Below are 23,372 nucleotides of genomic sequence, written 5' to 3'. Positions count from 1 at the left end.
AGACTGAAGAACCGAGTCCACCCTGCCGTGGCATCCGCATTTTGGTGGCATTTCCTCCACCAGGCGTAAGGACTAGTACCCCACTCTGCCCCTCTGCCTGAAGCCATAAAGGTTGCTAGGCTATTTCCTGCTGCCCAGTAGGACTGTGAGAAGCTTTGTGTGGGGATTCGATTTGGAGGAGATCTGGCCCAATTCAATGGCCATATCTCCAAATCCGAATTGAATCAGGGGACCAATAAAAAGGTCCGAATCCATTCAAAGCTCTCTGAATCTTTGGAAAAGATTCAGAGAGTTTTGATGATTCAGGGAGCTGCAGTCGGACTCAGAGCTGGTAAGTAGGGGAAGGGTGGGGCTGCAGGAGAGGGCAGGGTACCATGTGGGGAACCCCTGCCAGGCCCCATCCCCTGCCCGCTTCCCCAAACCTCCCCATGGCTGCTCTGCCCATCCCAGCTTCCGATGTTTTTAAAAAAAGTCCTACTCACCAGGTGCTGCTGGGTGGGGGGACAATCCCTACTGCCCGACGCTGCATGGGGGGGCTCTGCCATGAGCCCCCCCCCCCCCCCCCGCTGCCTCCCCCTTACTCTCCCAGCCCTGCCATGGCTGTACCGCCCACCCCAGCTCTGGCCCTTTTGAGAAAAAAACATGAGAAACCCTGGGACTCACCAGTTCCTGCGGTGGCCTCGGGGCTTCGGGGGACTCATGGAAACACAATAAACTACTACGCAGGAAACACGATAAACTCCTTGCTGCAGGGTTTTTTAGTGCACAGCAATGCATTTGTAGACACTGATCCAGCTGGCCTGCCAGTTAGTCCTGCACTTAGGCACCCTTATGCCCCAGCCGGCCCCTTCACAGCATGTTGAGCCAGGCAGGAGCAGGCCTGGGCTGGAAGGCTGACCTATGGGGCCACCTGCCAGCCAGGGGTGCTCCAACCCTGCTCAACATGCTGTAGTCCTGGGGACACATGCAAATGGTGTGCCCACACCAGAGTTTATTGCTTCAAATTAATGGCATGTGTAGATGCACCCACTGAGTCCTAAGTGACTTGTCTAAAGCAAAGAAGGGAGTCTGTATCAGACTTAGAACTGTTGTGTTCTGTTCTCATCTTCTGGGCCTATTACAACTAGATTCTCAAGGCCACATTCCCAGCTGCAATGTGTACTTCTGCTAAGTCAATGGACCTATGCTGATTTTTTGTTTGGTTGGGTTTTTTTTGGTTGTTTTGAACCATCTGAGGATCTGGCCTCCTGAGACCAATTTTAGGCGCTTACATAAGAAATTCTGGCCTGTGTGACTTGGATAAAACCCACAGAGGCAGTAAGTATCAGAGCTGGGACTCATTTTTTTTCTGTCCTGACTAATCTGACTTTTAATTATGATGAGATAAAAGGGGAAAAGCATAAACATGCTAGAGAAACTAGAAAATGTTATCAGTTTAAATTGGAAAACACACTGTATTCTCCCTGTCCGCAATGCATTTTTATTATTTTCACAAGTAGGGGAGAACAGGAGATGTCACTTGTTGGAAACTTTTTCTTTTGGAAAGTCTTTGTAGCTTTCAAATAGGTTAAATCTCTTGTGATTTTGTAGATTCGTTTAGTTTTTCCTTTTCTTAGCTGGTGAAAGGAGGATTATAACACTCAGAGATATACACGTATGCTACAGAAAGTAGGTTACAGCAACTCTGGGATTGCATTAACCCATCTACTTTTTTTTTTCCCCAATTAATTTTCAAAGCTTTTCAATACTGGCTGCTGGCTTATAAATGCTTATTCTATCTGTTGCTATTTCTTCATGCTCTCTGAATTAGATAATCTTCTCTTGTACTACTACATACTAGATTCTGATCTCATTTAAATTAGTCTCATGCAAATGATTTCAAGGGAATAACTCCTGATTTAGAGAAGTGGGAGATTAAAATCAAGCCTACTGCATTCAGAATGTTTGAGGAAAAAATACCCCACAAAGGAAAATGTGCAAGAGTATTGTGGTCTGAATAATTTGTACTGATATAGTTCCTTCTATGCAAAGATCTTCAAGTACTATACAATGACTAATGTACTACAATTGATGTGTTAAAACATATCCTGTATGGAAGATCTTTCTTTTACAGATAAGGAAACTAAAGTTCAGAGGTTAAAAACAAAACATTTCCACTTTGATGTGTTACTATAACACAAACTTGAAAATTCTGGCATAAGGCTAATTTGCAAAAGGTGGCGGGAAAGCTGAGGCAAAGATGAGAATAAAACAGATCTCCTGACTCTGGGTCCTGTGCTTTAGCCTGAAGACCAATCTTTTTTTACATGGGAACATGCCATGGTGTTTGCTTCTAGAACAGCATTAAAACTATGTATTAATACAATCTTATGTCATTTATTTTTTCTCTGTATATTCTATTTTTTCACTGTGCTTTTACTTGTATAATGTTATAGCATAGCTGTTTTATATAACATAAATGAGGTAGCAGGTATATGAACCCAGATTTTCAAATATAACCGACTGCTTTGGGTTCTTCAACTTGAGATGTTGCAAAATAATACCAGAAAGCTGGGGCTCAGCCTTTTCTGAACATTGACTTCTTTAAAGTAGATGCATGTTGGCATCCAACCCAGACAAATTCAGTCATCATTCATGTTCGAAAATTGCAGTCTAAATCACGGGAAGTCAATATTATCTAAATTTTGACCCAGAACAGAGCATTTAGATGACTCTTCTCAGGCAAAAGGAATGAATGCCCAGCTATGGGATTAGAACTCAGTTCATGCCCTTAGAAGGATTTTATATCGCATCTATTTTTTTAACACCAAAACATTTGGGTTGCTCAGAATAAGGTAACCATAAAAGAACAGTTCTGTAGATATTCAGATTCTCAGATGCTCAAAAGCAGACCTTTGGATTCCTCCCCTTTCTGCTTGAATTACATATAAGAAACAACTTTTATTCAACTGTCTTGAGTGCCCTCGGCACTGTGCAGACTTACAGAAACATGATTCCAGGTTCAAGGATCAGTTCAGACACAAACAAAGTGGTTCAGACACGCAGAGCATCTGGGCATGATTGTGAGTAGATATAGGAGGCAATTAAAAAACCCCCACAAATATTCTTTGAGGAGTTGCCTGAAGGAGTGGAAAGAATGAGAAACCGGGAGTTTCCATATGTAACAGGCAAAATGAAAGAAGGCTTTGTAACCTTTCTGCCAGACAGTAAAGAGGGCTAAGTTCAATTTTAAGGGTTTTACACAAATTTTCTCCCTTGGCTTAGATTTCCACCCAGAAACTTGGAAAAAACCCCAGACTGATTAGGATTTCCAGTGTGAACATGCTTCACCACTCACAAGCAATATAAAACTAACAGGTTTACTGAAGGGGAAGGTAAATGGGACAAACAATCTTGAAAAGTCCATAATAGTCAACAGCCCACCTCAGCCAACTATTAACAATTTATCAGAGTCAGTGAGTTCATAGTTCTTAGTTGTACAGAGAATGAAGCTGGTAGCCAGTGTAGCTGCTAGTTTAAGCTTTTCCTTTGCCTGACCGTCGTTGGGGGAAGGGGAGGGATACTGCACCACTGCTTCTGTTGTTGCTCCTTACCACCTTTCAGAGGAACTGCTCCACTGCTTTTGTTGTGCTTCACTGCCCCTGGTCCTCTGCTGCTGCATACTGCCACTGCTGGGTAGCGGTCTACTGCCAGGTGCTGATGCACTCTGAATTTTTTAGACCTTGAGCAAACCCAAGGATTTCAGTCTTCCAGCATCTAGTTGATATAGGTTTCAACCTGACCCACTCTGTGTACTCCAGATACTTCAGTTCTTTAAGAAATACCTGGGTAACAGGCCTCAACCTGACCCTATTACAGAGAGTTAGATATAGGGCCCTGAGAAAATCACAGATTTCTTGTAGAAAATTTGCAGCACTTGCATGGGGAAAGTATCATTTTTCATGGAATATTCACAGAACTACCATTAATCTTGGCAAATGGGTCCTGGTAGATCCATGAATATTCTGTGTGCAGCAGACACCATAAGTGGTGGGGGAAAATATTATTTGGGGGCTGAGCCCCATCTGACCCCTGCCCCTCCCTCCTGTGGGGCTGTTGCAAAGCCAGTGCACATAGCTATGGCTGTAAGCAGTGACAGAGGAGCATGCCAAGGTCCGCCAGGCACTGTAGGATGGTGGTACTGTGATGCTGTTGCTGTTGCCGGCCACCGCAAAAAATTTGGGGGGGCTAAGCCATAGGTGGCAGAAAGCTGGGACTAATGAGGCTTAGCCACCACAAACGTGGGGCAGTGGTGGCAGTGCAGATGGCCACAGGGCAACCCAAGTGCAAACTCTGGGTGGCTTCAGCAGGCATGGGTGAGGGGCACGCACAGACTCAGACATGCAGCCACAGCCTGCATGCAGCCAGGATTGCAGCCTGGCAGCTGTGGAACACTGTCCAGCATAGCAAGTGAGTCTGTGAAGGGGTAAAGGGTGGGGGGGGCAGATCAAGGCCCCCACAGTGAAGGAGGGAGTGGGGCAGGGGCACAGAATGGGGTGAATGGGGCCCTGGGGCAGGTCATGGGATGGCTGAAGCCCAGGCGGCTCGTCCAGGGGTACAGGACTAATTTCACAGTATCTGTGCAGTCCATGAAATCACTTTTTCTCAGGGCCCTATTTATATATCACAAACACTTTTCTATATGAGGCTTGATGGCAAACTACATGCCATCCTGGGGGGTAGTCCCTAAAGGAAGCTTCTCCAAGACTCCTTTACCAGTCCGGTGCTGAGAGTCCCTTCTCTTTATACCACCCCACAAGCTGTGGTAAGAGCTGACTTTTCCATGACTTTTACCCAGTTTTCTCTTATAGCATCAGTATCCTTATGGACATTATAATTTCAGAAGGGAAAGACAGCGCACACAAAACCCAACTCACATGGGCTGTTTATATTCAAACAGTTAAAATGCAGTTAAAACATGTTAGCACAGTTTTAACAAGGACAGAGGGTGCCTATGCACATTCTCCAATGTGTTCTAATTAGACATGATTAATCGAGACTGCTCTGTGTTTTAACTGGAATACTCTAGCATCACTGCAGTGTCAAGTGTCTAAGCCCCTGTGGGTTTAAAAATGGCCACTGGAGCTCTTTAACTAAAGCTTGTTGAACGAGCTTTAGTTAAAGCATCCTGTGGGCACTTTTAAATGTGTGGGGGGCTTAAGACACATGACACTGTGGCTTTTTAATTACAGCCACTTTCCGGGAACTGTTCTAATTAAAATTAGTGTTACCATATTTCTGCTTTCAAAAAAGAGGACACCTGTTGGGGGGCAGTGATATGCCCATGCCCTACCCCGCAGACCATGCGGGTGCCCCTCATTCCCAACCTGCAGCCCTCCTGTCCCTGCTGATGCCCCTTACTCCTGGCCCACAGCCCCCTGGCACTGCCTGTGCCCTGCACTCCCCCACTGGTGCCCCTCACTCCCAAGCCACTGTCCCTCCAGCCCTCCTGGTGCCCTTCATTCTTAACCAAGAGCCCCTTACTCCTCCAGCCCTGCAGTGTCTCCCAACTGCCCTGCCCCTGTGAGTACAGGCACTGACCCTGGTGCTGCCAGCCAGTCTCCAAGCCCTAGCGCTCCAACCCCTACCCCCCCCAACCTGCATTCAGCTCCTGGGGTTGGTCCTACCACCCTGCATGGCTGCATACCAGCCATGTGCATGTGCACACAGATACATGTGATGCCCCCTACCTCTAATAACCCTTCCCCTGCTCCCCTCAGCCCCAAGCAATTCCTTGACAGGGCAAGCTGCAAAATGCCAGGAAAAACTTTAATTCTGAGCAGAGCAAAATCCCAGACATTTGCTGATATTTTAAAAAACTGCCTGGACTGAGATGGGAGGACACAAAAAGAGGAAATGTCCAGTAAAACCCAGACATATGCATATGATAACCCTAGTTAAAACATTCACCCCGCCCCCATCTGTAAGCATGTGTATAGGCACCCAATAAGTTCCCACTGTGTTGACCATGCATAACAATGGAGGTTTGCAGATAAGCATCACAGAGCTCTGTGTACACATGCATTTACACTGGCTTAAATTTACTGTGGAGTAAGCGGGAATAGGCATGAATCAACACATTAAGGCTGTGTGTGGACTGATTCGGGACTAAAATTAATCCCAAAAATTTAAATGTGCGCACAGATGCGCACATTTTAAAATTAAAGTGGTGCCCTCTGGGTCTGGTCTAGTGATTTTAAACTAGCTTTCTCCACTTCTGAAACAAAAACTTGGAAGCATAAAAAGCTCCTTCAGCACCCAGGGTGTGTGTAGGAGAAAATGTGGCTGAAAACTGGAGTGAAGGAGGATAGAGAGTAGCATCTTACCTGCTCTGAATCTTTAGACTCAGGTGGCAGATGCTACTACCGCAGCTGCTGCTATAACAATGTGGGCTTAAGTTGCTGCAGCTCACGGACAGGTTCACAACTTTTCTGCAGCGTAAGATCCCCAGGGACCTACCCTAGTGCCCCATTTGCTAGGCCCTCTCCCAATACATTGTTGGGCTTAGGGATGTACCCACCATAGCAAAGACTTCCAAAGCGGGGTGTCAGTCCATTCATTCCTCCACCTCCCAACAACCTATGCCACTGTGTCTGCCCAGCTACTGTAGCTGGGCAATGTGGGGTTGTTCCTGTTATGGCAAAAGCTCCTTGGAGAGACACCATTCTGATGCCTTCTAAGTCAGCACCTGGGACTTGTTCCCCTCCTTCCCCTCCCCGCATTTACAGTACTGCACAAATGTGTCCCCAACATATTCCAGAAACTCATTAGACCTTTCGTTTCTCCAACTAATATTTGGATAGTTTGTGTCCCTCATTAACATATGGTCTTGTCCATTGTATACTTCTGTTCATTATTTAGAAAAGTTTCCTCGGCCTTTTTTTTTTTTTCTTCTTTTACCTCCAAATTTGAGGGGGCCTATTGTGGACCTCTACTATGATGTATACCTTATTCATTTCCCCTTGTATCCTCATGCAGACTTTAACAGGTTTGCCTCTCCCCTCTTATAAGATCATAGGAAAGTAGGGCTGGAAGGGATCTCACAAGGTCATCTAGTCTATCCCCCAGCTCAACGCAGGATTATCCCTCACAAGACCATTCCAGCCAAGTGTCTGTCTAACCAGCTTTTGAAAGTTTCCCAGGATGGAGAATCCACAACTTCTTCAGGTAGCCTGTACCAATGCCTGAGCACTCTCATAGTCAGCAAGTTCCTCCTAATCTTGAGTCTAAACTTTCACTGCAGCAGTTTGAGTCCATTGCTCAGGGAAAAGCCCATCTCCATCCCCTTCAGAATTGTCTTTCAGGTAATTAAAGACTCTTATCAAACCAGCCTTTCAGCTTTTTTCTCTTTATGCCTTGCTTTCCTGGCCCCTAATAATTTTTGTTGCTCTGTGATGGACTATTTCTAACCTGTCCATATCCTTGAAGTGTGGGGCCCAAACTGGACACAGTACTCCAGGTGAGGCTTTACCAGTGCTGAATGAAACAGAAGAGTCATTTCACCTGATTTGCAAATGACACTCCTGTTAATACAATCCAGGATGCTGTTGGCTTTTGTTGCAACAAGAGTACAGCATTGGTTTATATTCATCTTACGGTCTACTGTAACTCCCAAGTCTTTCTCAGCAGTATTGCAGCCTAGCCACTCGTTCCCCAGTCTCTATTTGTACATGCAATTTTCTGTCCCAAGTGAAGGACTTTGCACTCATCCTTGTTGAATTTCATCTGATTGATTGAGGACCATTTCTCCAGTCTTCAAGTCATTCAGGACCTTAAACCTACTCTCCAGAGTATCTGTAACTCCATCCAAGCCCTCCTGTTGACACCATCTGTGCAGCTGTACATTTACCTCCAAGTGTTCATCTATCCTTTTTTGGTCTTTGTCTTTTCAACCAAAAGGACTGATAAGAATGTGCCCTTGGTGCCTTCTCTTTCACTCCCAAAGCCTTGTTTCTGATGTACTTGGGGTCATATTAGGGCATTCATGTTAATATGGATGAATAGCATAGGGTAATGGTCAGATGGTAAGTGTGAGCAGCCTATCTGTAATGTCCCAGTTGAGGTTCTATGCAGGTATCTCACACCTGAGGTGTCGGGTCAGTAAATGGATGTTTTTGTCCCCACCAGCACAGAACAGAGTTTGGCAGCAGTGGCAGTATATCCTAAAGCTGGGAGATTCACATCTCTTCTTCCCACACCATGAGGATCTACTGCTCTTCTTTTCATTCCAGGATGGCATGAAAGTTCTTGACCTCAATAGATTGGGGACTGAAACTCAGGATGGAGCACTGTCTGTTGCCTTCATGGCCAATAGACAGTCTCCTCTCTGTGAAGTAGTCAGTTCTTTTTCCTTCCCAAATGCAGTCCTGTCCAGCTCCTTTGATCATCAGTTGTCTTTGCTGAAGGAATCAGTGGATGAACTCCTTTGGTCTCTAAGCTACCTAACCTGCTCATCCACACATTTATTTCTCCAGTCATGTGTTATACTTTAACTATACAATTATAGTCCAACTCACTTATATGATATCACTATAGCTATTCCTGTCCATGAAGAGGATAAACTATATTAATGCAAAGAACCTTTAATTAGCACAATTGTATACACACTAAATATTGGACCAGTATACATGTTTTTGCTAAAACAAAACAAAACAAAAAGAGCAGACTCCCTAACTGGTACAGATATTGTTCTAGTATAACTCTATGTAGATTATGTCATAGAGCAGGGATCAAGAATGTTTTTGGGCTGAGTGCCAAAAAACCCCATAACCTCAACATGAAAAACGTTGGCATGCCAAAGACAGATGGCAGAGGAGCCTCAAGGGACCTGATCTTTGTTGCAGCAGCACAGCCCCTGCTCCTTCCCCACCGTGCTCCCTGAGGTGTGCATGCAGCTGCCCCAGCAATGAGCTGGGTCAGGGCTCCAGACCTTGGTGCAGCTGCCTGTAACCTTGTCTGCCTGCTGTGAGCAGCCTGTGCTCTGGGCAGGACCTTTCCACCCACCATGGAGTCGGGTCTGCTCCCTGTGGCGGGTGGCAGGGCCCTGCCCAGAGCCTGGGTTGCAAATTGCAGGCTGTGAGCAGCCCAGGCTCTGGGGAAGGAGGCAGGAGCCTGCCCAGAGCCTGATCTGGCTGTGGCATGCCAAGCAAAATGGCTTCATGTGCCATGCTCTGGCACACATGCCAGGGGTTGCCGACCCCTGCCATAAAGCATTATGCCTATATTAACTGCACCATTTACTTGTCATATCCTAATAAAACCTCCTTATGTTTTTCATCAGGCTGTCTGTTCATGGCAACCCTCCAATGCCATAAAAGCCTAGAGTCTGGAGCACTGAAAGTGCTTGTGTCCAAATACATGTATGTTATGCCCCAACATCGAGGGGACAAAAGTAGTACATGATGCACAGTGACTTCTCATAGTATGGTCAGTTATGATATAACTTTACTTTCTGTCCTGAACTACCGTGTAATGTTGTTTTAATAATGTCTGGAATGTTCTATTTCCAAGAGACTTGTATTTTGGAGATGGAGGAATTGATTCTTGTTCATAATTTAAGACACTTTAGGATTCTGAAGGGATAAAAGTTATGCAAGATTATTAATCTAGTAATCAGTGGCCTTTGCCATTAACTGTATAACAGAAGCTCATGGAATGCTATCAAGGGGCTCTAAAGAGCAGAAAAGTTTTGTGAGGTAAGAAGGATAAAGACTTCCTTAAGCAGTAGCCATACAAGCTTTTAGAAGTAGAATAGCTATGGGGAGCTATGTTGGTCATCTCCAGGTATGCACTAAAGCAGTGGTTTTCAAACTCTTTTCATTTGTGGACCTAAAACAATTGGAATGGAGGTGAAGACCCCTTTGAATGTGGGTATTCACATACTTTTGATTGAACATAGTAATCTTTTGTGGATCCCTTAGACGTAGGCTGTGGATGCTCAGGGGTCCATGGATAACTGCATTAAAGAGTTGCTTTAGCCTTAGAATCATAGAAAATAAGGGTTGGAAGGGAACTCAGGAGGTCATCTAGTCCAACTCCCTGCTCAAAGCAGAACCATTCAGCGAGGGCTTTGTCAAACTGGGCCTTAAAAACCTAGAAGGATGGAGATTCCACCACCTCTCTAGGTAACTTGTTCCAGTGCCTCATCACCCTCCTAGTGAGAAATTTTTTCCTAATATCCAACTTAAACCTCCTTTGCTGCAACTTGACACCATTCCTCCTTGTTCTGTCATCTAAGAACAGTCTAGCTCCATCCTCTTGAGAGCCCCCTTTCAGGTAGTTAAAAGCTGCTATCAAATCCCCCTCAGTCTTCTCTTCTGCAGACTAAATAAACCCAGTCCCCTCAGCCTTTTCTCATAAGTCATGTGCCTCAGCCCTCAAACCACTTTTGTTGTCCTCCACTGGGCTCTCCAACTTGTCCACATTCTTTCTACAATGTGCGTGTGTGGTGGAGGGAGGGGTGTAGAAATTCCCAGCAACCTTTCAAAACTTACGGCCAGTCCTGCTCTGTCTGGATCTCTTCTGTACTCTCCTGCCACACCTTTTGATAGTAAGAAGAATAATGGCAAGACAAAGTACATTTTGGGAGGTATGATCTTCTGTCTTGCTTCAAACCAGGTAGAAACTGCACTGTGCCTGGGATCCCTGCTTTTATTTCCTAAGCCGAACTGTCTGGTACCCACACGCAGGGTCCCTATCAATCCACCTTACAATCCAGTCATCCAACCCATACTTCCTCAGCTTGCTTGCAAAAATGCTGTGGAAGATGGTATCAAAAGCCTTGGTAAAGTCAAGGTATATTACATCCACTGCTTTCTCTGCATCCACAGAGCCACTTATCTCATCATAGAAAGAAATCAGGTTAGTCAGGCATGACTTGCCCTTGGTGAGTCCATGCTGACTGTTCCTAATCACCTTCTTCTCTTCCAAGTGCTTAGCAATGAATTCTTTGAGGACCTGCTCCATGATTTTTCCAGAGACTGAGGTGAGACTGACTGGTCTATATTTCTCTGGATTCTCCTTTTTCCCTTTCTTTAAAGATGCTCACTATATTTGCCCTTTTCCAATCATCAGGGTCCTCCCCCAATCACCATGAGTTTTCAAAGATAATGGCCAGTGGCTCTGCAATCACAACAGCCAACTCCCTCAGCACCCTCAAATGCATTGCATCCAGCCCCATGGACCTGTACATGGCCAGCTTTTCTAAATAGTCCCTAACCTTTTCTTTCACTACTGAGGGCTGCTCACCTCTCCAAACTGTGCTGTCTGGTACAGTAGTCTGCCTGACCTTACCTGTGAAGACTGAAGTAAAAATGGCATTGAGTACTTCAGCCTTTTCCTCTTCATTTGTCACTAGGTCGCCTCCCCCATTCAGTAAGGAACCCATACTTTCCCTGACCTTCCTCTTGTTGCTAACATACTTGTAGACACCCTTCTTTCTATCCTTCACATTACTTGCTAGCTGCAACGCCAATTGCACTTTAGACTTCCTGACTTCATCCCTGCATGCCCAAGCAATATTCTTATGCTCCTCCCAAGTTTTGTCCAAGCTTCCACTTCTTGTAAGCTTCTACTTCTTGTAAGTTTAAGTTCACCAAATAATTTTCTGCTAAGCCAAGCTGGTCACTTACTACATTTGCTATTCTTCCTGCACATTGGAATGGTTTGTCCCTGCACCCTCAATAAGGTTTCTTTAAAATACAGCCAGCTCTCCTGGACTCATTTCCCCCTCAGACTGGCCTTCCTGGGGATCCTGCCCATCCCTGAGGGAGTCAAAGTCTGTTTTTCTGAAGTCCAAGTTTCATACTTTGCTGCTCTCCTTTCTTCCTTTTTTCAGGATCCTGAACTCAATCATCTCATGGTCACTGCTGCCATCCACTTTTATATCCCCTACCAATTCTTCACTGTTGGTGAGCAGTAAGTCACAGTCTTCAGCTAAAGTAACTTCCTATATAATTAGGGTAATTCCCTGCCCTGTGAAAAGGAGGGAGAAAAACAATGAGATGCTCCTGAACCCACAAAATACCCAATTGGTCCAAGGTTGTAGGCCTGCAAAGTCAAGCTCCATATAGGTTACCTTCTGCAATGCTATCATGATAGTTGATTCTCAGGCAGCTATCCCTCCTGCTCCCAAGGGCTCTCATAGGTTGAAGCTTTCACTGATTTCTTCCATGGAACCATCCATTTTGTCCTGTCTATTTTCCCAGCATTTTAAAAGAGAAAATGTGTATTACTTAACATATCTGGGGTGTTGCTTATAATGGAGGCAAGTACAAAGGAGGTAAGGACTATATAGCTGAGAAGTCGTGAAAGAAAATGATTGGTGTTTTTTGACTCTGCATAGAGGCATAAAAAAGAGTAATTACTCTTGATCTGGTCATGCAATGCTGAATGAATGTTGTTCACCCACTTCTTTCCTAGAACATGTAAGCAGAAAAGGAGTGGTGACTTGGCTCTATGTACCCTCAATGTACCAATCAGAATTAATGTGGCAATGCAAGGATGAGTGAATCAGCAGTAAACGGATCCACCTGAGGCACATTTCCTCCCTGGCATGTTCCTGGACACCATCCTCAGAATGGAATGTGCCCTTGTGTTACCCGCTGCCTTGAAGTACTATTAGAATCAGGTTTCTGCACCCTTTTTGTACAATTACACCTTTATTATTGTTTCCCTCACATGTTATCCTAGTTTAGTCCAATTCTGCAAGGTACTTTAGAAAGTACCTCACCATTAATAGTTGTATAGACTTCAGTGAAATTACTCTTTACAGCTAACCAGAGGGCAAGACTTGTTTCATGGTAAGAAAACAATTTGGTGAAAATAGAACTGTATCAAAATATCTATTTATGAGTCTAAAGCTGGTGTGCGTATGTGCACTAGCCTGGGCTATAGGAAGTGAGGTCCAGGTGCTTGGTTTTTCATCTGAGGCTAGCCATGGCTAGTGCTCGATTGCTCCTAGGCTCCCACAAAGCCCTGCCTCCTATCTACAGCTGTCACAGTGGCAAGTTGAGGAGGGGGAAGCCCCTGCTATGTGCCCCCCCAAATCTGTTCTGGCTCTGGTCCTGGGCTTGCTGTCAGCAGGGCAGGGAGAGGAGAAGAAAGCCTGGGGCAGAATAGGATAGGGGTAACATCCAAGACACCAGTGACACCAGTAAGCTGGGACCACCCTCTTCCCTGCCCAGCCAGCCTCCAGATCCACTGCATGCTGCTGCGGGCAGGGCATTGTGGGCATCCAAGCCCAGATTCAGCCCCACACATGCCCCTGAGACATGCCATGTAGGGCCTGGAGCTGGGCAGCTCCTAGGCTGGTAAAGGCACTGGGACATCTATCTTATTCCCTCCCAACTTAACTTTAGGCACTTAGTGTAAACCACAAAATTAAGACCACTTCTCCCTCAGGTGTTATGGAACATGTGTACCCTGAGTTAGAGGTATTTGGGATCCTTTTGCTCTGAATCAGGCAGTGCAGATATTTGAACTTGGGCTTCCCAAATCTTGGACCAGAGTGCCTGCAGTTTTCACCCCACTGTGCCTTAACACACACACAGTGTCACCCATGTCACGAGTTTTTTGCTTGTCAGCAGCTTGAGGTGCAGTTTCCCAGAAACCCCTACACCTATCTCCTTGAACTTTGGCAGGCTTCTTGGCCTCAGAAGGGGCTACCATCCCTGCAAGTTTCATCCAAATCAGGCAAGAAATGACAAAAGTCATAGGCAGTTTAATGCTTCCCTATTAAACTACGGGCAAAAGGTCAGAACAGCAAAACAGTTTCAATTAAATGAAACGGAACAGTGGTTTTGAAATGTAATGAAACTTGAAATGAAACACTGTCCCATCAACATGTCAAGACAGAATGGTGCTGTTTTGCACAGTCCTAATGCACATGGCTTCCAGGAGAGCAGCTTCCACAGGTAAGTGGCAGGGAGGGGAGGGGAATTGAGGCCCCAAGAGGGAGGGAAGGAGGGAGATGGGCAGGGCAGGGCTGGGAATGCTGCCCAGCTGGGGAGTGCACAGGGCTTGGGGCCATGCATTCCAGGGAGCGGGAAGAGCCCCAGGAGGCTCATGGGGAGAGTGGGGGTTGGGGTAGGGCTGGCTCCCTGCCACTGCATGCACTCCTGGGGAGCAGGGGGGATCCATGCCCCCCAGATCTGTGGGCAGGGGCAGGCGCAGGGTGGGCTGCCCACTGCAGGCTCAGGCTCCCACTCTGCTGCTCTTACCTGGGGCCTCCACAGCCCAGCATGTGCGACCCAGTGCTGCAAGGCAAAGTGGAGCCACGCAGGAAAGCTGATTGCCTCTGTAAGATCTGTGCTGGCCTGGCAACACATGCCCTGTGTGCAACTCTGTCCTACCATCCCCACTGGTGCTGCACACACAGGAGATGCATTGCCAGGACAGCGTCGAGCTCACAGCAGCAAGCAGCTTCACTTTATAGCCCCACTCCACTCTGCAGTGCCAAGTTGCACCCGCTGGCCTGCAGAGGCTCTGGGGGAGGGCAGCAGGGTGGAAGCCCAAGCCTGCAGTGGGTAGCCTGCCCCATCTCCTCCCCTGCCTCCCCAGGAGTGTGCACAGTGGCAGTGAAGTCAGCTCCCCCAGCCTGAGCCCACAGCAGGCAGGCAGCAGACTGGGGGAGCTGGGCTCAACTCTGCTGCAGCAGCCGCTGCCTACTGCGTCCCTGGCCCTGTAGCCCTGGCAGCTGGGGGTCCCCTCCAGCAGGGCTGGGGGAGAAGGAGCTGTGGGTGAGGGGCACCAGCAGGGCTGGGGGGGGAGGGTTGTGGGGAAGAGTGAGGGGCATAAGCAACTCCTGGGGGCTGTAGCGGTGGGGAGTGAGTGGCAGGGCTGGGGAGGCTGTGGAGGGGAGTCTCATTTTAATCATGGATTTGTGGGGGGGGGGGTATCAGAGAATGTTGTGTTGTTTTGTTTTGTTTTGTTTTTATCAAAGAAAACTAGGATCCTTGATGATCAGGCCCAGTAAATGGCAGTTTTCATGTTGTTATGTAACTTGATTTCTTGTTTGTTCAATTCTTTGCCCCAGTTAATAAGTAAGTAATAATTCAAAAGTGCGTATTACAGAAAAAATGGTATCTCTTTAGTATGGTAGAAAAAGCACTGTGCCAATTTTTTTCTCCCATTTAAGTTGTAATCACAGAATGGTATCTTCTGATGTGCTGTTTCTTGTCCATTCAATATATAAAGAAATCAAGCCTGTCTTGCATTGTGACCACCTAATGTGAAGTAATGCATGGCAGGCCACATAGAAATCAGTATTTTAACATCTGTGACAGCTAGGGATATAAAAGGAAGGAGCCAAGTACTTTGTAAAAGGGAAAGGTACAATTTTGATCATTTTTTTTTTTTTTAAACATGTGGATAAGTAATTTCTCAAAGCACAAGCAGAGTGAGTAATAAAGTCCTAAAAACCTGTAAAGAATTGTTTATTGTACCTAAAATCAGATGTGCCCCATTAAAATTGAAAGACAAAATTCTGTTTATATTTTTGTATGCAGTAGCAAGTCATTACATTGAAATCCTTTTATTAATATTGTTAGATTTTTTTTTTTTTTTTAAGGTTGCTAATACCAAAGAGAAGCGTTAGATAATAGTTTATGGCAAGGGACCTGGTATAATATTGCTATATAGCTCTTGTTATTCCTAACCCACTTTCAAAGCTTACATCTCACTCTAATAGGAAACATAATACAAGAGGTACAAGACAAGAGCACATGTCATTACAAAGAGCTTGTTCAGGGGGTGGGAGGGGAGGGAGTGGATAGGGGGGCACTGCTGATTATTCAACCTCCTATTAAGGCAGTGCTAAAACAGTAACATCAACAATAAATTTTATTTACATGTCAGTAATATCAAACATTTCCATGTGGGATGAACTAAGACAAGATGTCACATAACTATCAAAGCGAGAACCCCTTGAAGTGCTTTTCTGATGCTTCGTGTTTTTACTCAGGCACTTTTCTGTTACCAGTTCTAAATTATTTAAGCAAAACGTTTTTAAGAAAGGAGGCTGCATATAAAAAGGATGCACTGTGTCCTGAAATAAAGAACTTCTCTTGCCATTGTAGATCCCATAGCTTGTGTTCTGTAATATTCCTGGTTAAAACACCTCAGCTATATTCTGAACAGTGCTAACACCATTTGGAGAAAAAAATAAAAGTAAACTTTAAAAGAATCTAGGGAAGGAAGGTGCAGTTTTCTTTTTCAGAGGTTCAGGAACACAGCACTTCCAGGACCAAAGGGTATATTGTTTCAAAGAATGGAGATATAGCCAGTGAAAAGAAGTAGCATGAAATAATGGGGCCTAAATGCATGGAACTTCTTAAAGTCTCAGTTATGTAGAAAAGATTGACTATGGACACTTATTACCACCAAATTGTCCAAGTGCCTGGAATAAGACAATACAATTGATAAAACATTAAAGCAACATCTTGTCAATCCAGTGGTGAGCCAGATTAGTTCAGAAGTTTAAGTAGTAAGTTATTTAGACATCAGAGACAAAATTGTCCTCCCGAATATGCACACCCTGGTAGGTAATTGTACAACAGAGCAACGATGTATACACTCTAACTAGATAATTGTGAATACAAAATTATTCCTTTATATCTAAGAATCGCATGAGAGCTACTTCACCCCCCTCTCTGTTTAAAAATGTGGCCCCAGGAAAGAGAGCTTGGATACTGTGTATCACTAATAACTGAAAAAGGTTCATTGAAGCTTGTATAACTAACTGCAGCAGAAAGGGTCACACAGATGCCTGCAAGCAACTGACAACAAAAATGAGAACACCGAGCTGTGAAAATAGTCCAAACTTCTCTTTTAAAAGCTGGATCTTGCAATCCTAATTAAAACTACGCAATTAATTGAATTTTCAGTTTGGTGCTTGAACTGAAAAAAAAATGGTTTGAGGTCAACCCAAAATAGAATTCAACAAAATTATTACATCTTTGCTTAAAATACCAAAACAATGGCAGAATTTGTTTTGTTTCTGAAACCCAGTTGATTTTAAAATGAACCAAAATAATTAGTTAACCCTCCATGTGGGTTCCTCTGCTGATGTTTTTGGTTGTCAAGCCAGTCATCTTTCTAATTTTTCAAAATCTGTTTCTCTTTCCAGTTGCTAGGAGAGGAGACCTATAGCAATCACATTAAAATTGATTAAGGGACATTTTGGAAGCCTTTTGTTAACACTGATGATGCTGATACACTGAGAAACAAAGATAAGCTTGATTTCCTTAGTAAATTCTGGTTATGGAAATCTATGCTGTTACTTGAAATAATTGTACAGGACAGTGATTTCTAGGCCAATTCTGCATTCAAAAAAAGTTTCCTTTTTTCACCTTGTTTAAATTTGATTTTTTTCTTATTTTAACTATTCATTCACTACAGCTATTGTCAAGGCTACAAAAATGTTCTGTTTTCCAACCTGAGGGAAAACAGATTTTGCTCACCAATTATTTTTTTATTTGCTGTTAAATCAAACATTTGGGGGAATAATAGATCCATGAGTGTTTAAAACCACAGCAAAGGACGAATTTGATCAAATATAGATTTAATCATGTTGTGTGTCGCTGAGTATAATAACATGGAAAGGAAACAAACAATGCTAAAATTTCCATCTACATCTGAATTATCCCAAAGTTTTGAGTCATTTAGCTTGTGAGGAGTTAATTTGGCATCTTAGAAATGAAATGTAATCAGGCCAAGTCACTCAAGCATATTGTAAAGTGACTGTACTTTAATTACTCTTGTTACATGACATAAATTAGTATTCACTGCCTCTAGCACCTATTGCAAGAGTCAGATACAAAGTTAGGACCTGGATTTCCTAAAGTATTAAGTGATGGCTTTGGCTTGTGCCTAATTCTAGAAAGAACATAGGTGAATATTTTTAGCTATTGGGGGTATTCGCTGCAGCCACGTTGGTCTAAAGACAGAGGCATACAAGGTTCTTGGGTAAATGTGATATCTTTTATTAAAACAATTTCCAACTATTTAGTTGGTCTAATAAAAGATATCACATTTACCCAAACAACCTTGCCTGTCTATTTGCAACTATTGCTTTTCATTTTGGAAAGTCTTCCTCTCTGGAGGAATTTTGCTACCCTCTAAAGTCAACATTAATGGCATTGCTTAAAGAATTAAGTTCTAAACACATTAGCATAGCAGTGGGAAGTTGGGACAAGGCTCTTAGCAGGCAAACAGATCATCAAGAATAAGTTAATTCTAGCCAAACCAATCCTAAAACCAAGCATTGATTAGCAAATTCTTTTAAGTGGTCTTGGAAAGAGAAGCCAACAAGTGACTGGGCATAGAAACTTGTCATTAAAATATTTACTTGTCCTTACAGATGAACTCTCAGTCAGACATGGGGCATATTGACAAGATTATTTGGAGAAGCCAAGCACTGTCATTCTGTACCTGCTCAGTACACCTTCAGTCTCTAGTTATCAACATAGTACCATTTACCAGGACTCAATTCACACAAAAATGAATGAATAAATAAATGATCTGGAGTTGTACCAAGAGAGAACAATATCAAAAGATTCAAGTATAAATGATGGATCATTTCTGTCAAAAACACCTCTGATGTCTGCAAGACAAGTGAAAAGACACCCGAGTGTCAGTGAGTGCATTTACATGTGCAATTAATGCTATATGTGTTTACTGAACAGTAAACCAGCCCTGGACAGGCATCTACATATGCAGCCATTTGGGAGCAGATTTGCTCCTTTGCCTGCTCCAGGCCTCATCCGCCCCTGCTCTTCCCCCCCTGCAGCAGCCAGGGGAGCTGGAGGCTCCGGTCACAGCTGCCTGGGGGCCAGGGGCATTTTTTAAAAGAAAGCCTCCATAGCCACTGCATTTCTGGCCTGGAGCAGTCTGCAGTGTGCTGGCACAGCTCTCTGTGACTCCGTTGCCAGTGCCTGTGCCCGCTGTAGCAACATGTATGGATCTCAGAGGCAAAACCAGGAGCAGCAGAAAGGAGGAGTCTGAAGGAGGAACAGGAAGTGAAAGGGAGGAGACAGGAAGAGGAAAGAGAGTTAGAGAAGCTGGGGGAGAACAGCAGGCCCTGTAACAGCTCTGTAAGAAACTGCTATAATAAAGACACTGTTTATATTAAGTAGGGAGCTGCTCCTTGATGACCCATACAGGGTCACATGAAACATGGTGGCTGCAGAAAGTCTGTGAGGAAGCCCAAGAGAAGAGAGGGACCTGGGCCCCAGCAGTGATTCAAACAGATTGCAAGAAGCATGGAGGGACTGAAGCCCCCAGCACAGCTGGATTTCAACACAAAGAGCCTGGCACAGACATGGAAACAATGGAAGCAAGACTTCCATTTGTATACAGAGTTAGCCATGGCTGATAAAGAAGATAAAATGAAGGTAAAGCAGTATTACTATCTAGTGGGGGAAAAGGCTGTGAAGTAAGAGTAACACTGATACTAGGGAGCCCTGACACACTAAAACAGTTAATAGAAGCGTTTGATGCATACTGTAAGCCCAGGAGAAATGAGACTGTAGAGAAAGATCATTTTTTTTCACCCAAAACTAAGAGGAAGGAATAGAGGCCTATATCACAGCACTGAAAACTTTGGCATCCTCATGAAACTTTGGAGACACAAAAGACTCCATAATCAGGGATAGGATTGTGTGTGTGGTACACCGGACTGTGCCCTGAGGGAGAGACTACTAAGAGAGGTAGATCTAATCCTGGAAAAATGTCACCAAATTGCAAGGGCAGCAGAATTGTCTAAACAAAAGGATCAAAATGATATCAACAGCCACATGTACAGAGCAGATTCATGTCTCTGGAAACCAGGAACCTGACAGGCCAACTGCAAATGCTGACAATATCATTCAGTGTGTATACTCTGGGAACCTGCATGAAAGGTGGAAGGACAAATGCCCAACCTATGGAAAAGAGGGCAAAAATGTGGAAAAAAAATAACTTCAGGGGTCAGTGTCATAGCCACCCAAATAGGAAAAAAAAACAGTCCATGCAGGATCAGGAGACTACAGACGAGGAGGAAGCTTTCAGTGTAAATTTGACAGATTCACAGGCTCACAGGATACACACATTACATAAAAAAGCAGGCAACAACTCAGTCATATTTGCAACAATGATGCTAGAGCAAAGACCTATAAGATTCCATGTGGATTGTGGAGCCACTTGCAATGTCCTTCCTGTGAATCTGTTGAGTAGCAGCATCAGAATGGAAAATGTCACCAAGTGCTGTTAATGTATAACAAAATAACTGTGAGGCCACTGGGATTCCAGCTGACTATAATAAATCCATGCAACAAGAAACAGTACTGCCTGGAATTTATAGTGATTGACCCCACTTTATAGGGTGGACACCCATCCACAGCTGGGCAGCACAGGTCATAGATTTAATTACAGGGCAATACCACAACATCCTCCAGGTCACAGAAGAGCATGAGCGGTCATTAGGTTCGCTACCTAACATTCTGTTAAGATATGGAGACATATTCCACAGCACTGGACTCTTTGAAGGCAAACTGAAGTTAGAAATAGATCCCCAGGTGCAATCAGTATGACTACCAAAATGCAGAGTTCTGCTAGCCCTGCTGGAGCCACTGAAAAAAGAATTGACAAACCTGCAGAAAAAAAGGCATTATCACACCAGTTGAAAAAAGCACTGACCTGGATCAGCAGCCTAGTAGTAGTAAGGAAGCCGTCAGGCAAACTGAGAATTTGCATTAATTCAAAACCACTTACCAGGACATTCAAAAGAAGCCACTATGCCCTGCCAATGATTGAGGATGTACTACCTGACCTGTCTAGGGCAAAAGTGTTCACAGTTTGCAATGTCAAGAATGGATTTTGGCATGTGGAGCTAGACGAATCTTCCAGCCACCTGACAACCTTTAGCATGCCGTTTGGCAGGTATTACTGGTTAAGGATGTCCGTGAGGATCAATCCAGCTTCAGGAGTTTTCCAGCGGAACCTGAACCAGGAGCTGGAAGGTCTTCCGGGTATCACGGTTGTGGCTGATGATATTCTTATCATAGGAGGAAGGGATAATAAGGAAGAGGTGATCCATGACTAGGATGCCAAACTGCAACAACTCCTTAACAGATGCCAGGAAAGGAACATTAAACTGAATGTCAACAAAATACAGCTGAGAAGAACAGAAGTACCCTACATTGGACATCTGCTGGAGGTGGTGAGACCCAGAGGAGGTGAGAGCCATGATGCAGATGCCCAGGCCATAGGATGTCAAAGGAGTCCAGCACCTTATTGGAATGGTTAACTGTCCAAATTTTGTGCACACTTGTCTAACGCTTGTGAGCCACTCAGGTTGTTAACACACAATGATGCAGCCTGGAAATGGGCACAGACCCAAGAGGAGGCATTCAAAAGAATTAAACTCATCAGTGAGGCCCCAACACTGACGTACTACAACACAGCTGAGCAACTGGTACTACAGTATGATGCATCAGAAGGAGGTCTGGGAGCAGTACTGATGCAGAATCAGCAAACTATAGCTTTTGCTAGTAGAGCAATGACTGAAGCCAAAAGGAGATATGCACAGATAGAAAAGGAGTTATTAGCGGTATTGTTTGGACTGGAACGGTTCCATCAGTTCACCTTTAGACAGAGAGTAGATGTGTAATCAGATCACAGACCATTAGAGATCATAATGAAAAAACCCTTGCTGAGTGCTCCTAAGAGACTTCAATGTGTGCTGCTGAGACTCCAGGCCTATGATGTGAATATAAAGTACTACCCAGGGAAGTCCCTGCAAGTGGCAGATACACTAAGTAGAACATGCCTTCCAGAGTGCAGCACAGATGGATCTGTAGAACAGGAGATAGAGTCCATTAATATGGTACAGGATTTACCCATCTCCAAAAGCAGTCTCAAAGCAATACAACAGTGTATAGAACAGGATGGTATGCTACAAGCAGTTAAACGAACCATCCTAGAGGGTTGGCCACAGCACAAGGCACAAATACTACCAGAAGTTGCTGCATACAACCAGTGGAGGGATGAACTATGTACACAGGATGGAATTCTGTTCAAGGGAGACTGGGTGGTGATCCCAGTAGCTCTGTGGCGAGACATCATGAACCGACTTCATGCTTCACACATGGGAATAGAGTCATGCCTGAGGAGAGCATGAGAGCGAATCTACTGGCCAGGCATGAATGCCCACTTGAGAACATACATGGAGAAATGTGAGGTGTGCAAGGAATATCATGACAAACAGCAAAAAGAGACATTGAACCCTCATGACATCCCCTCTTGGCCTTGAGACAAGGTAGGGACTGACTTGTTCAGTGTCAATGACAGAAACTATGTGGTCACTGTAGATTACTATTCCAATTCTTGGGAGGTGGATTACCTCGAAGACACTCAGGCAAGAATGGTGATCAGAAAGCTGAAGGCTCATTTTGTGTGGCATGGAATACCTGACACACTGTTCTCAGACAATGGCCCACAATACACGTCAAGAGAATTCAAACAGTTCTGCACTAGATGAGAATCCCAGCACAAGACATCATCCCCTGGGTACCCACAAAGCAATGGGCAGGCTGAATCAGCAGTAAAGACAGCCAAGAGACTCCTGTTGAAGGCAAATAAGACTTCAGGGAATCCCTACCTGACTCTATTGGACCATCACAACACACCCTCCCAAGGAATGGACAGTAGCCCAGCCCACAGATTAATGGGCCAGAGAACTAAGACATTACTCCCCATGGGAGACTGTTTGCTACACCCCCAAGGGGGAAGGGGGCACAGGATATGGAAGCAGCTAAAAAAGCAACAGTCTCAGCAAGTATCAACAGTATAACAAAGGAGCGAGAGACCTGAAACCACTGTGCAGAGAGGAAAAGGTCTGGGTACAACCAGTAATTCCACATGTGAAAGAATGGCAAAAGGCCACCATTGAGGGTACAGTGGGAGATAGATCCTATGAAGTTGTCACAGATAGTGGACAGCAACTGAAACATAACTGGAAGCAGCTGCAGAGTGCTGGCAGAGCAGAAAGACAGGAAGAGGAAGAGAGTTAGAGAAGCTGGGGGAGAACAGTAGGACCTGTAACACCTCTGTAAGAAACTGCTATAATAAAGACACTGTTTATATTAAGTAGGGAGCTGTTCCTTGATTACCCGTACAGGATCACATGGAACACCCACTATGTGATGACTGCTGCACCCCCCCTGGCAGTGATGATCCATGCCCCTGCTCATGCTTGCCACCCTGCTTGCCGCATTGTGCCACTCCAGCTACTGCCGTCTGGCCCCCAGTCAGTCTTGGTCCTGTCTGTCCCCCCATGCCATATGGCTGCATGGACA

General features: G+C 44.7%; 1 long non-coding RNA gene across 1 annotated transcript in view; it reads left to right on the top strand.

Annotated features, from left to right (window-relative positions):
* The window catches only part of LOC132249991 (uncharacterized), a 38,890-nt gene extending 15,747 nt beyond the window's left edge, over positions 1-23,143 (top strand). The window contains exon 3 of the long non-coding RNA XR_009461561.1: positions 18,398-23,143. This is a non-coding gene — a long non-coding RNA (uncharacterized LOC132249991). The remainder of the gene's footprint in view (positions 1-18,397) is intronic.
* Positions 23,144-23,372: the final 229 nt, after the last annotated feature.

This window comes from Alligator mississippiensis, chromosome 4, assembly GCF_030867095.1.
Source record: "Alligator mississippiensis isolate rAllMis1 chromosome 4, rAllMis1, whole genome shotgun sequence".
Taxonomy (NCBI): domain Eukaryota; kingdom Metazoa; phylum Chordata; order Crocodylia; family Alligatoridae; genus Alligator; species Alligator mississippiensis.
This window is presented reverse-complemented; position numbering and strand designations above follow the sequence as displayed.